At 37.0% G+C, this 15,461-nt stretch overlaps 1 protein-coding gene and 1 long non-coding RNA gene across 9 annotated transcripts in view; one reads left to right on the top strand and one right to left on the bottom strand.

Annotated features, from left to right (window-relative positions):
• The window catches only part of LOC104144943 (sodium channel protein type 1 subunit alpha), a 104,704-nt gene extending 104,299 nt beyond the window's left edge, over positions 1-405 (bottom strand). For 3 of the 7 annotated variants that reach the window (XM_068948715.1, XM_068948714.1, XM_068948716.1), the window contains exon 1: positions 219-404. The gene's annotated coding sequence lies outside the window, so the exon portion shown is untranslated. Of the gene's footprint in view, positions 1-218 lie in introns of all 7 variants that reach the window. The other 4 variants (XM_068948719.1, XM_068948720.1, XM_068948718.1 and 1 more) reach the window with 3 other exon arrangements.
• A 194-nt stretch (positions 406-599) lies between these two features.
• Positions 600-15,461, top strand: part of LOC104144942 (uncharacterized) — a 63,602-nt gene continuing 48,740 nt past the window's right edge. For both annotated transcript variants that reach the window (XR_011141930.1, XR_694213.1), the window contains exon 1: positions 600-756. This is a non-coding gene — a long non-coding RNA (uncharacterized lncRNA). The remainder of the gene's footprint in view (positions 757-15,461) is intronic.

The following is a 15,461-nucleotide window of genomic DNA, read 5'->3' as shown; positions in this document are numbered from 1 at the left end:
AGAAAAGATGTTTGTTAAACAAGCCTAATTTATGATTTATTTATTTGCAAAGTGTCTTAAAGCTGGGATGCCTAGAAGAACTACTACTCTGATAATTCAATCATGCTGACAGAGCTGGTTTCACCTAGCGAATTCTCTCTGCAATTCACAGCATGGCTGACAGTTATCTGCATAGAAAAATAGCATAGTAACCATTTAAATCATGCAAAAACGTTTACCCAAGAAGATGTAGCAAAGATGAGGATCCAGCTTCCAGACCGACCCCATGAAGCATTAAGCTGAGGGAGCAATCCACTAGCTTGCTCAGGCCAGCAGTGTCTCTCCTACACTTGACCTAGACTGCCTTACATAATGAGGAATCAGTGCTGTATCCTGTGCGGAGGAGCAAGCTGAATGTCATCACTGGCAGAAGTAGGGAGAACTGGCAGCAGGCAGGCTGGCAGTTAGCATGGAGATCACGAAGTCTGCCTTCCCTGAGTGTTCTGGGAGAAAACACAAGAACAGCTCAGAAATGCTGGTGTCATTCCCCCCTCCCCGGAATGAATGACCGGAAGGAGTGAGGGTGTTATAAACGTGAGGCAGCCGGCAAGTGCAAAAGCTGCATCTGTACTTACTATCAAGGTAATACAGTTCCCGTCACACTGTATTTAGAGGACGGCATAGCTACAGCTAATAGGAGAGCAAGAGCAAGGCAAAGTAAGGAAGGAGAGACACAGACTGCTGCTGCATACACTTGTCTATATATTGCTCTTTGTGGTGAGTAGCAGAAAAGCAAAAGGTATAAGATATACTGGAATTAATTTCCAAAGGGAACATGCTATTCCCCTAAATTACTGCATGCAAATAAGCTAATTTCTGGAAGAAGAACCATTTGTTATCTGTTTTACCTGGTGTTACAGAGGTTAAACTGCTTGTATTACAGATATTTTGATATTTTTAACAAAATGATAGATAAAACATATTCCTGGTTGTGAAGCTATTTGCAGTTATTCTTGGTATTTCTTTGCTATTTTTTGGAGAGAAGCAGTGGAGGATTTCCTAGTTTATTATTGTCTGGAACATATCAGCACTTCCTCTGTGGAGGGCATGAGGAGAAATGAGAATCTAGGCTTAGCCAACAGCTTAGAAACCTACACAACCTTGTTTAGAACAGTTTCATTTTAATTAAAATCACTGCATATGACTTGTATTCTGTATTTTATTTTATTTGAATACTTGAATAGTAAAAAACCTTAAATACTGATAATCTATGTACAAGTCATTCTTATCCCATGAACGTTTTAAGTGATATAATTTCTCCTTATAAAAGAAAGTGAAAGCTTCACTGAGATGCAACATCTTAAGTTTTCCAGTTATATTTGAAACATCTTCACTGGGCTTGATCAAGAGTAATGGCAATTGAATTGAAGTTCCTAATGTCGCAGATCAATATAAATATCCATGTTGTGTTGACAATGAATATAATAACTGAGGGATAAAAGGAAGTATGAAATATTTACTCACATTTAATGCTGCAGTTGATGAAAGTACTGATAGATGTGGTGCTCCTTCTTGTTTAAACGAAATGGGTTTAGGGTGAATGGGTGAGATAATGAGCAAAATTTTCAACACAGCTCTGAAGCTTGTCAAGTTAAAATCCTGGGCTTCATTAAAGAGGAAAGAGGAACTCAGCAACACCATTGTGGAAACATCAAAAGACAGGTCACTGGACTCAGTGGAAGTTTTAATAACACAGGGCACCCTAAAAAATTACTCTTGCCTGAAAATTATGAGGTATGGAGCATTAGTGAGCACTTACAACAGCCAGCTGAAGTATAGGAACTACTACATTTAGCAGAGTGCAGATGTCATTTGAACTCCGATCTTAAATAGGAAAATCAAGGTGGAGGTGGAAGGGATAAAATTATCCGAATAAAAACAATATATCTTACTTATTATTTTCCCTTTCCAAGTAAGCATATTTTGGCTTTTCTAGCAAATTTGATCAAGTTAAACAATATGCAGTTAGCCTGAGTGTCACCTTCTTTTGAAACATATGTATTCCTAGACCCTTGAGGAAATGATTTTCTTTTGTTTTCTTGAGAAAGGCAAAAATAAAAACAAAACAAAACCCCAGAAGGATATGGTAGAAAAGGTAGGTCACTAATGACCAGGATATAATAGATGGAGGTCTAAAGTACAATTTAGAGACCAAAAAAATGCAAGGGAAATTTCATTTGAAAATGAACTTGTTTTACAATCATTGCTGTATTTGAAATCAGTGTCTTTTTATCCATTCAGGGCAATTTTTTTATACCACAACAGCAAATAATGACAAAAATAAGTTGGTGCATTTATTCTTTCATGTATGGATGTGACTGTTAACAAGAAATCCCTATTCAAACTTTATATAATTTATAATTATTGACCACTACTTTCAGGTTTTCAAGTGCTAAATGAGCGTACTTGCTTATAAGAAAACTCTTTACATAACGTATGATGACCTGGATGAGGCTATTAAGAGCCCACAATGTTTGAGGTTTAATTGAGGTAAGAAAGGTTCGGGCTTCTGTTGATCATGGAACTCAGAACAGCAAAGCACCCAAACTATTCAACCTAAAGCCAGCTAAGATGCCTTCATAGCCATGGCACAGCTAATACATCACCAGGACAATCTGCCTGCAAATACTCAAGAGTTGACTATATAGGGTAGGCAAATGAACAGAACATAAAATAAAGGTCAGCCAGTTAAACCATCCACGGGTATTGAGCAGAAAATTCTCCCCAAATGAATAGAATAGCCAAGTTGACTGTCAGCATTATAAAGGCAATATACAGTTTGTTTGATGTTACTAAGATGGGTTGAGGCTATCATCTGTTGGACAAATTAGATACAGCTGATTCCATCTTTAGGCAGAATGATGTACTACCAAGTACATCCTTCAAAGCTTTGCTGGCCTTATTTTCTATAATCAGTATGTGCTTTTGCAGAACAATGACTTAGTCTTGCCATAAAGATGGCAAGACTTCAGTCATAAAGATAAATAAACTACAAAGTAATCACAAGTAAACACAAGTTATTGACAGTGAGAGTATATCTGAAACCAATAGGTTTTGTCCAGATTGTAAAAATTGTTCACTTTGCTCAGGAATTGGCTAACTCATTCTGCCACAGGGCCAAGAAACTTCTTGGTGTGTGATGATTTTGATAAGTATTTTTGCTCTAGATTAACTTGGCCAAAATTCCTCATCTAATGGTGGCAAGTCAAGAATATCTTACACAGAGAAATGCAGGGCCTGGTGACATATAGGATTCTTACTGAAAGACTATTTCTGAGCCAACTGCACTGATAATGTGAATGGTAGAGTGTAATTTTTGACAATGGTAAGAAAAAAAAATCAAATTTATATCACTCCCATTTATTTCATTACCAACTTATTTAATCTAATGCCCTAGTGGTTAGAAAGTTTTCTGTCAAAGTGAATATTAATAGTTTTTTTTAAATTCATTTTAAAGTTGTATTCTTCTGCAAATAACCATAGGACAGAAGTCAGCAGTTATTTGCTGCTGATTGGAAAAGAAAAATGGACTCGATTATCCCTCCTGTAAAGATCGAAATGACAATATTAACAATGTCAAAGTGTTTAACATGTGAAGAATACACAACAAGCTAGCCTCTTTCCCTATACATGTCTTACAAAGATACTGCTGGTGATGTTTCACGAAAGACTGTAAGCATACGAAACAAGTTTTGGAATTTTTCTTTAACGTAAAATTTGACAGCAAAAGTTAATAATGCTTATCACTAAATTACCGTGACTGGCTGAGTTTTTGTACAAAGGGTTCTATTCCATGCTGAGAGGAAGGAAGCAGTATCTCATAGACATTACCCCTGCCAACAACCTTGAGTGAACAGGACAATTTTTTTTTTTTTTTTTAGACACCTTGCTCTTAAGATGCCCTAAACATAAATAAATCATTACTTGAGGTTTGTTCATACCGAGATATATTCCACCTGGGGTTTGATGAAACATTAAAATGTTCTAGTATCATTGACTGCAGAGACTTCTACAATACCCTGCGGTGCAGGTTTTTGGCTTCTTCTGTCCTTCTCTGACCTTGCTTTCTTTTCTCAAAATAATTTCTCCCTTGTGTTCCTGAACAACTTTCACAAGTGATTCAGGCTGAAATGTGCAAACAGTGCCTCACAACTTTCAAATAACAAAACCCAATACAGTAATGGAATCCTGTATTTAGACTTGATCTCATGCACTTTCTTATCAATGGACTTTGTTTTATATATACAATTGAGTCCTTTACCAAAGTCTTAAGTCTCTGAAGATTTTGGTCATACTTATGTATGTGCTATTTCTGTTAGCAAAAACAATAAAGGTACCTCTCCTTTTTGGAAAGGAAAGTACCAACAATTATGGGGCTGGTGCCTTTAGTGGAAATCAATTATTTGCAGTATACTTCAAGTATTTTTACAAATAAAAGCAAAAATAGTGGCTTTTTCCATTTTTATCACTAAAAACTGTGATTTTTCGGTAAATGAATCAAAAAAGAAAAGTCAAATAAAACTTGAGAAAGGTAGCAATGGTTGCTAATTTGTTTCTTTCAGTAGTGTTTAACAGCTAAAGAACAGTGACAGCCTGCTAAATTTGCTCTACATGTATTTTTTATGATTTGACCCCATCATATCACAATGACTACTGGAGAGGTAGTCAAAGAGGAAGATTTTTCTCCTTAGTTGGCTAAACTTCCTAGAGTGTCTGACTGATGTCAACATCCAAATAGGCAGAAGTACAGCTCTAAATACTCTTATTCTTATCACTGGATGATGCATTAACAATCTTGCAACTGCATTAAAGAAGGTTTTTAAAAGGTGGTAGTATTTCTAGACATAGTAAATTCTGTGCTTCAGATATAAACCTGTGTCAGTGCTTCCAGTGCTCCTTTCCTTGTATTCCATATATTTATCCTCTAAATGCTCAACTATTCCAGGAAGAGTCAGCAACTGAATTCTCAAATTCAGTGCAAGTTCCTCAGACAGATATCAATGATCTCGTATTTTATACACACACAGTTTCTGATATCCAGCAGCATATATTACTCTGGGAAATAACTGAAAAATTTTAACCCAAATAAGCCTCCAAGTGTTCTAAAATTCAGCTCTCTGAACATTTAAGAAGTCAAGGGCATGGTAGTCTTAATAGTTGTGGCCTTCTACATCTCTCTGACATCTTTTCCTCTATCAGTAAAACTAGTCACTATAGCCTATTTAGTTCCTTTCCCAGATTTTGGTAAGCTTTCTAGAGCTGCCTGTTATAGCTCTGGGAGTATCTATAAATTGATATCACAAGCCAATCTCTTTGTATTTATTTCTCTTAAAGAAACCAAACCAAACCAAGATGAAAAACTATTGTTTTGTGTATTACTGCTAAATCAAAATGACAAAAATAGGAGGAAGGTAAAATTAAAAAGCAGTTAGTTAAGCCTTCAACAAATATGCCTACCTATTTTAAGGAAATGATTGAACTTTACAAATTGAAATCAATCAATCAGTACTAGCAGGGGTTTTTTCTTTTGTTATACTTTCTTCTCTGTCAATTATTCCAGTATGTTGAATTTAGATATTATATCTTTTTAGCATTTCTCTAAATTAGACCTTATGAGCTAAAGAGCAATTAATAACACACACTTAGTATTTGAGATTGAGAGTTATAAGTTACCTTTGAAAACTATTATAGAAATTGTAGTAATAGTACCTTGAACTCCAAGCCATGAGTCACTGATGCCTAAGAACAATGTCAGGGAGGTGGTTCTGCAGCCATCAAGCAAAGTAGATTTATGGTTCAGCATAATAAATATACCATTAGCACTAAAAGCAATAAGGCTTTTTTTTTTTTTTTCCAAAAACCCTCCTAAATAGCCCACAGCATGCATCACTTGTGATATCGATTCAACAGAGATACAAAACTGCCTAACACAAAAGCTTGAAAGACCTACTGCATAAACAAATTCACGGGACTAGTCATACCCTCTAGCAACACATGAAGATACAATCAGAGCTGACTTTTAGCTAAAAGGCATCAATTCATCAACTTTAATGTCACTCTGAACCCAAATGGCTGATTTTTCTCTTTCTTCACTTGACATGGGACCTGAGCCTTTTAAACAAACTGCATTAGGTTTTAAACTTCTTTCAAATCTTTGAATTGTCTATAATTCTATTCTTATGTTAAATTTAGAGAAAAGTATAATTCAGACCGGTCTTTTAGGTCAATATCTTTAACCTAAACATGGAACCTGCGTTCCGTCTGAGACACACAGCGGTCCAACTTGCCAGCTCTTCCAAACCTTTTTTGTAAGTCATGGACAGTCCCTTGTAGAGCAAGAGGATTCAAGGTGCTGTCAGTTACGCCCTGCAGTTCTCAAGTTCTCCATCTCAGTCCTTGGCTGACTGATATCCAGTGTGTTACTTTATTTCACAGGATATTCCTTGCCAAGGAAGGATATTTCCTTGCCAACTCTCTTTACATATTCAAATTTGCCTATGCATTTAACTTAAAGTTTAAATGCTCACGTGGCTAGTGTTGAGCTTCGGAGCACTACATATAAGTCTTGAAAAAGATCTGAGCTCTATCACATCTACAGAAAACTCCTAGAATGCCTTCTTTTTAAACATTTGTGTTACTTGCCAGAATAGGTTTTCATTTGGCCACTATCAATTCATTTACCGAAAGGTAATTTTACTTAAGTAAACTCTGAACTAAAAATAATTAATACAATAATTATATAGCCAGCAAGAGTACTTACAGGACAAAGAGCCACGCAACTCGGTGTTATTTTGAAAAGAGACATTATTTTGCTTATCTTGCTCATCTTTTTGACACAGCAGTCTCTTTTTCATTCCCTTATCTGAGAAAGTAAACTGAACGTCCTTGGGAGCTACTATTTGGCTTGCTGTCAGGGAGAGTGCAAAATGAACCATGAACGGACCACAACAGTACATGAAAAAAGCCTTGTGTTTTAAAGATATTACCTCTTGATGTTAATACCCTTCGGATTGATTCTACACCGTAAAACAATGAAACCCCACCAAAATCTGTTACAGAAGTTCCCCTTTCCTTAGTCATTACTAGTAAATCACTCTTCAAGATTTAGCTGTAGCTAAAACAAACATAGCTAACTTTTCAGAGGTCAGTGAGCAAAAATACTTTTCTCTTCCAATCTGTTTCCAGGTCATCTCAGATGAATTCAGCAAATTCTATTTCGTATGTTACTTTAATGAAAAAGATTTCTTTACTTCAGCAATTTATTTCTTCAACAATTTTTCATTTTTATTGGAAGCTGTGGCAATGTGACCTTCAGAAAGACACGCCTCTACTGTTCAGCCTTCAGTCACTTACAGTGCAGCGTTCAGATGCCTGTCACAGTCCTGTCAGAGACAATGTTCCACCCAAAACCAGCACCTCAATTTATGTCAACTTTGAGCCATTGCCTCGGAAAATGCAGATTTTGGTCTCTTTGTGTCTAAAGGTGCAGTCAAAGAAGAAATACTCCTGCCCCAGTAGAATTGGCTGAAGCTAGCTAAAAGCTCCAGGTCTAAACGGAGCCACTTGGGAAGGAGACTGAGCTCTCTCTCACCAGCGAAGTGAGGATTCCTGTGGTACTCAAATAGAAACATTAATAGAACTCCCTGAGCATAACCACAGCTCTGTGCTTTCAAGCCGTCCTCCAGAATTTCTGTTTTGATTCCCTCGCTTCCTGGAAACAGGGGGGTACCCACTGAACTTTCCCCTCCCTCTCCTTCACGACTCAGAGTAGAATCAAGTCATCTCCCCCTCCCCTCGCTTTTTAACATAGCACTTCTGTGAGGATGCTAATTATACAACTGCTGTTTCCCAAACTGTAACCCTAACCAGGGTTACTTTGACATTGGTTGTAGACATTTTCCTTCACCACCTCCAGCACTAACTTTTGTTATTCAGAGTCTCCCAGAGTAGTAGTGTTTTGCAGTAACGCCAGTCTAGAATTGGAACAGCATGTTTAAACTGCAATTCCATTGCAGGGAATTAAACTTAACCTTTTTCACTACAAATATAGAAATTAACGCTAATCCCTGATGACTCTACACAGCTCCAGCCACTTTCACAGAGGTAAGTGATTTTTAAAGGAAAAAAAAGTTGAATGGAAAATCCCAAATAGCAGGACAAGCCAAGCTGCCTGCCATGTCTTAATGTTATAGATTTTAAACATCTGAAAATATAAGAGGCATTTTTTCCTAGGACTTAAGGCCCAATGGACTAGAAAGTTTAGTCTGAGCTTCACTGCATTAAATTTCATCCAATTATTCCTCTAATGAAACAAAGGTTTTATCTATTTTGACTTAAATCAGGAAGAGATTAAATAATTGGATGACATGGGGCACAGAATGGAAAAGACTGAAACACTGCCAATGCCTGCCTCCATAGTCAAGTGCGGCTAAGTGAAATGTATCGAGGTGTTGCAGAAGAGACAAAGAGAAAAAAACCTTGAAAACCTTTCTCTGAGGATCTGAACTGCAGCCCAAAGCCTGACAATCAATTTAAACCTGAGTTCATGAGCAAGGGATAGCTGGCATCTAATAAAATTACAATTAAAAATTAGAACTATTCCTTCATTATACAGGTATATTCCAAAAATTTTCTAATCCTCAGTTGCTTATCTATGTTGCCTCAAAGTAATTCAGGTTAAAAAAAAAAAAAAAAACGGAATACGGTTACTAATTTATGTAGCAGGGCAAAATTCCTTCTTTACCTCTAAAGCACACAATTTGATTACAATCATGGTCTTATAACAGGTCTGTCATTACTGGCTATAAGAAAGTATTCTTGTAAGGAGCAAAGGAATAGAGGAATTCCTAAGCTAACAAATTCTGAAATGGAAGTGAACAGTTTTAGTCTGATTTTCTTTGAACCTGACTTAAAGGCCCAGACGCGTGGTATGTCATTTCTAATTAAGCTGTTCCAACATTTATTTACATTAAACTGTATCTTACAAGGTTAATTTATCTAATACTAACTGCTGGCTGTTAGGTCATATTATGCCATCATCAGACACGCTGGGAAGTCCCATCATAACGTCTTCTCCAGCGCTCATACTTGCTTCTTAAATTTCTCTTCAGTAAATTCATAAATCGATTTCTTTAAATTATTATTCTTTAAGTCAATGAGTTAAATGTCATTGCCAGTCCTTCAAAACAGTTTTGTGGCTCTCCCTCAGTCATACTGTAACACTTCAAAATCTTTCTTGAACAGAAGGCAGAATACTCTAAAGAAACAGCCTCAGTGCAAACCATACCAAGCATACTCAAACCAAGCTTACCTCCTTGCTTTCACGTCACCTCATGATCACATTGGCCTTCTTTCCCAGATGTTGACACTAAGCATTCGCACTGAGGTGTTTTTTTGGTTTTTAAGTAAGTCTTTCATTCTTAATTCATTTGAAAATGAACTTTCCTGTCCTGTAGACATATAGCCTACATTCTCAAGTCCCAGTTGTTTTACAGCATTTGGCTGTACTCAAATACTTTATGTTCAGCTAACATTTTTTAACCGGACTACTCAGTTCGACCCGGAATAATAACTTACTTTCCACATGTAACATTGTTAACTTTCATCGTTTTTCATGTCATTTTTCAAATTTTACTACCAAAAACCTTACAATATTGTTCATATCACTGACAAAAATACCAGTGACTCCAAACAAAGAACATACTCATAGAGGTTCCTTACTGAAAACAATACCACTCAGTTATATCTCCCTCTTAGTAATATTTAAAAATCTATTGGCCTAAGTTGTTGCCCACCTAACATATTCACTATTATTTCCAAATAAAGTCAACGGTTATTAAAAGTAACTTGCAACATTAAGTGCCTTAAAAAATCGGACTGCATCGCTACATTTGCCTTTTTAAATAGATCTGTGATCTTGTCAAAAAGAGTAATTCAGCAAGACTTATCTTCATTCCGATTGACCATAATCACAACCTTAACCTCTAATGTTTTGTTGTTCGAGTCCAAAACTATTCACTATTTTACTTGGCATTGGCATCAAGGCACTTTTAGATGGTCATGTGTACTGTTTATAAATTTGGAATAAGACTGACAGTCATCTGGTGTTTTGAATGTCACATTTTGTGAGGCTTGCTAAAATAATACCAACTGTAACGAATACTAATATTGCTCATCAAACCTTCATTGCTTAATCTCAGTTATTTCAGCTTTTGATATACAGTAATACAATGCACTCCATGCCTGATATGTCAAGACACATCATTCAGAATACCAGAGAGAAAATTATGTATCATTTTTCTCCTTTTCTTCTAGTTCCTGTGAGTAACGTGTTGCTTAACTATCTATCTTCTGCTATTGCAGTAAAAAGGAATCTGCCCTTAATGTTCTCAAGGACTCCTGCTAGTGCTGTGACTGCTGAGTGTGTACGCACGCAACATTTACTTTGGATCATACTGACCTCTCCTCCCCCCACCCCTCCACCCCCCCCCCCCGCAAATACTTCAGGGTTATCAAACTTTTTACTATCATTTGAGCATATATCTTCATAGAGACGTTATGGGTCATCTTTTTCTTCCATCACTGTTCATGCTCCCTGCCTGCCACCCTACTTGGAATGGTGTAACTGTCTTAAGTGAATTCTGGCAGTTTCATAAGACTACAATAGTAGGAAAGTATTCTCTGTATTTTAGTCATCTTTTAATTGAGATTTTAAGCTGAAAATAAGGAGTCGCAGCAGGTCTATGCAAGCCATGACAGGTCAGCTTCCCACTGGTTGCTTTTGTATTGCTATTTTGTTAATTACAAATAATTTTCTGTGTAAAAGATTTCTCTTTTGTTCTGCCTAGCATTGGTAACAAATATGCAAAGGTATTGTTCTGGAATTGTTACAAAACTTTGAAAGCTAAACATTCTGGGCATTTCCACCATAAGCTGTAGTTGTGAAGTGACTGAGAGAAACTTTTTATGAATCTCTAAGTTTGTCAGTACAGCTGAATTATAATTGAATGATTTTTTTGAGCATCCTAGCAGCAGCAGAAGGGCAGTAATTACTTTACTTTTTGAAAATCTTCTACAGTGCAACACAATGAGAAGGTGCCATAAAAATGCCTGAACGCTTGCTGAAAAACTACTCAGAGCAGTGTAAAAGGTGGTCTTCTTTCCTAAAAGTACAGTTCTCTCAACTCTTTAGGATGCATCAGTAGTGCTTACTTTGATTCAAATGTCTATATCTGCCATGCTTTGCACACTTTAGATCCAACATGAACCCGAAGTCTTATAATTACAGTTTTCTTTGTCTGATGAGGAATACCCACCAGAATACATTAAGCTTATGGAACACTTCCAAGACTCCTTCTGCATGCTCCAGGGAATGCCCTTCTCCTATTCCCAAATATCTTTGCAGTCTATCTGATATGTACACAGAGCTACTGAAGAAAGAGGATTCACACAATCTCTGGATAAATGGTGAAGAATAAAGAACTTGATGAAGACTTTTGTGGCGCTGAGAATTCAGTTTATATAGGCTGCGATTTCTCGCCTGCAGAGACAAGGAGCTCTGCAAAGCTATTATGGGCCAAGAGCTACTGATCTTAACTTTTTATTGAACAGAAACAAGAGGGAGTTGAAATAATTATAGGCATATAATGTGCCAGTCTCCCAAAGGATCCTAAGCTTGTAATAATAACAAGAAAAATAATTACTAAAGATGTTTTAGATCATTTTTCAACCAAAATCCTGCAAGTGAAGTGCAGCACAAATGATTAATTTTGTGAAAGAAAACAAAATAATGATTTAAAAAGAGATAATAAAACCTTTAGTCTAAAAGATTATCTTGTCCATTAAAACACTTTTCAGTGCGAGAAAGAAATATATTCCCCAAATAAATCAGCTTTTCCAAAAAACAAACAGAATAAATAGCTGAATCAAATGTAATGTGGAATATAGTAGAAAATTATGCTTTTGTTCTTGTTTACATTTCAGTCTTAGACTTGTTTTAGTAAAATAAAATCTCTGAGTTTATTATTGGAAAATACCATTGCAGAAAACAACGTGTGACTTTTTCTGTATGGTTGTGGCTGAATTTTCATCTATGTTTTGAAGGTTTTGCTACTGAAGTGTGTTAACGGTGCTTCTCAAGGTATTCATAGCAGATATCTGTGTGAAGTTGCATACTGCAACTGCTGCATTTAATTTTCAGAATTGCACTTGCAGGCTGAAGCCATTGCAAGTGTGATTTTTATATTATTACTTTTTAAACAATTTGACACAAAGAGCACAACAATTTTCTATAATGAAAGTGAATGAAAACATGTTTCTTCGCTTATGTTAAAAATTCCTTTAACCAGTGTGGTTGGGCATGTACTGTATTTGGGAGCAATTTATACCTTTTTTACAAGGCATAGAAAAAAGTAACAAATAATAAGCTTTTGTAAAACCTGTTTTTTCACGTAGCAGGTACTTGCATCTAGGCAGCTACCCCTCTATGACTCAATGCTTGCATGTTAAGGACTGCAAGGCCTGATTTCCCTACAGATGCTGTAGTGCAGGACACAGGAACGGAGGAAGTGTTTCCATTTCCAGCCTCTCAGTGTTTCCCTGCGTGTACTCAAATGATGGAGAGATAGAATTAAACTACGCCATATCCAGATGAGACAGTATAGGAGGTAGACTGGGAATAAGAACTTGTTTGGATCATTAGAAATAGAACTGATCAGAGACACAGAAATTTTGTGAGTGTGTAATAACGGCAAATATGTGCACTCCTCTATAGGATAGTGTGTATATACATGCTATGCTGTTCTGCTGCAATAACCTCTTGATCTTTGAAATGTGCCTGTTATCTACTTTTCTATTCTCAAGAAGAATGAAGCATTATATATATACATATTTTGAAAATCCAAGCAACAGAAGTTTCAGGAGGTCTTAGCCTACTGTAATTCAAAATCTCAGTCAATAAATATAAAGTAATTAGTTGATGGAGCATCAGGCATGAAGCCGTTTTCTCTAACCCTTCTGATACATGAATATCATCAATTTATAAAATATTTTTCTGTGTTGGAGCTAAGCCTAGGTCTGATTTTACATACTGCCACCTTTTAAAGAATTCAGAACTCTTTTTTCCAGCACTCTCGATGTTGACAGTCTTTCAGTGCTCTAAAGGTAAGCTCCATTCCCCTCACGCTCCCTTTAGGGTGCTCAGATGCTATCCAGAATGCTTAATTTTAGAATTGACTACATAGTTAAGCGCTTCAAACGTGCAGAATATTTTCAATTATCTATGTTTGTGTCATTATATTGAAGTTGTCTTTAGTATTCAGTGTCTAAGCCAGTTTTGCTTAAATTTGCTGATAAGTGTCTGGAAGATCGATCCTAGACCTGTTATTTGCTTCTCTGGCTTATTCTAATGCACTTTCAGTGTTCAGTCGGCCTTTCTCATCAGTTGATCACTTCCCATTAGCCACATTTTGAGAGAAGCTATATTTGGATCAGCTTGGTATTCCTCCTGGCCTGTTTCTTAAAACAAATATGAGTTTGTCAAGATCTCTTTGGACCACACTTAGTGCAGACAAAGTAAATGTAGATATCTGTGATACTTTTCGATTATTTAGAATAGATTATTCATAGACTTGAATACCTCTGCGTAAAAGGAATGCTACAGACAGGGTTGTAATGTTAATGAGGAGTATCCGATCATATCCTGAACTGAAAAGTGAAACCACAGTGAGCTGAGTGACTCTGTCTTAATTTTTCTGAACTGTGCTTACCCAGCTCCAGCTAAGATTGGCACCTGCAGATATTCCATTTGGGTATCTGAGGAGCGGACTGTGACGAGGCAGCTCTGATTTAACAGAAGGAATAAGGTACTGACAGGAAGAGCATTTAGAGCAGTTCTGTATACAGTATCTATTTGACGAAAATTTTTTATCTCAAGATGCCCTAATTTCCTATATACTGAACAGGAGGAAGTTGAACAACCCCAACCATGTACCACTTCTCTTTGAATAGAGTCCCCCTTTTTCTGCAGCCGGAGATCCTGCAGTCCTGACAAGCTCCAGGCCTCTGGCTTGCCAGCTCAGCTTCAGCAGGAGCTGGGGTAGCAGAGCCAGGAGTCCAACTCATTTGCTCTGACCTTGTCCCTTAACAGCCCTCCAGTGAGGAGTTCCCAAGGCAGAGAGCTGGTTTACTGCTTCCTATCCTCTTTTTTCCTCCGTAATCTGCTGTGCAACTAAAACAACTGACTCAGTCGCAGACTGGCCTACTACAAGTAAAATACACAGTATTCAGAAACTGTTACAAGAGAAGCTTTATGCTTGTCATGACTGGATCATGTTTTTTTCAATTTCTCCTTTTTCCCAACAAATTTTTACCCCTCTTTCTCTGCATGCCTCACATCACCCATTTCCTCTTTCCTTTTTTCCCCTTTCACTTTTTTTTTTCTTTCAAAAATGCTACAAAATTCCCCCTCATTTACCCACATCTAGCATTTTACTAGTTATTTGAGTTATAACAGCAGGGTACTGTATATACTTTCTTTCTTTCTTTAACAGAAAGCTACCTTTGCTTAAGCTATAAATCCTCTTTTTGCTTCCCGAAAAACACAAGACTTGCTCCTTTATTATGGAGAAGGGAATAAGGACTAGTCTGAAGGCCTTTCTGAGTAATATTATGCCTCTCCCTCTATTCAATATGCAATGACCCTAACTTGTCTTCCCATCCAGAGGCTCGTCTGTTCTCCTCTTGAGGAGATTAACATGAAATTTGATAGCTTTCAAGGATGGTTTGAAACCTTGAATAAGAAATGAGAGCAGTTGGGACCAATTGTTCAGAACAGCGAAATCTGTCACACTGTATATAGCCAGCTATGCTCTGACAGTTCTTTCGCTCTGAACTGGGTAATGTGAAATTCAGTAAAGAAACGTTACATAACCTGCCTTGAAACCCATATTATGTGAGTTTTAGAGAATTTGAACAAAATCCAAAGTAAACTGTATTTCCTATAGATGAAAAGAGCGAGCTGGTTTTGCTTATCTTTTAAAGTAAGCTCCTCAAGGCAGTGACTGCATCTTTATACTTTTTACCATATCAAGTGTGCTGCAAGCACTTAACAATTAATAATAAATAGTAAGTAAATGTGAAGCTTGTGAGAGGTGCCAGACTGGCATCTCTGGAGAGTTCTCCTGTCTGTTTATATATCGAATCCACAGAGCAGCACTGCAGACTCGCGTACGCTGCCTCACAAATCACTAGTGCGTTTCACGCAGGCAGCTCACCGTCATCCAATGGTAATTGCTCACAGCCACTGAAATCCTAGAGATATTTGGACCTCTGGCTTCACATTGTAAAGCTGGAAATGTGCGTTATATCTCGTTATCAATCACCAGAATGATACAATGACCTGTATTTATTTTTCATTGGAATGA

This window comes from Struthio camelus, chromosome 6, assembly GCF_040807025.1.
Source record: "Struthio camelus isolate bStrCam1 chromosome 6, bStrCam1.hap1, whole genome shotgun sequence".
In the NCBI taxonomy this organism is placed as follows: Eukaryota; Metazoa; Chordata; class Aves; order Struthioniformes; family Struthionidae; genus Struthio; species Struthio camelus.
Note: the sequence above shows the minus strand (reverse complement) of the source record. Positions and strands in the feature narration are given on the sequence as shown.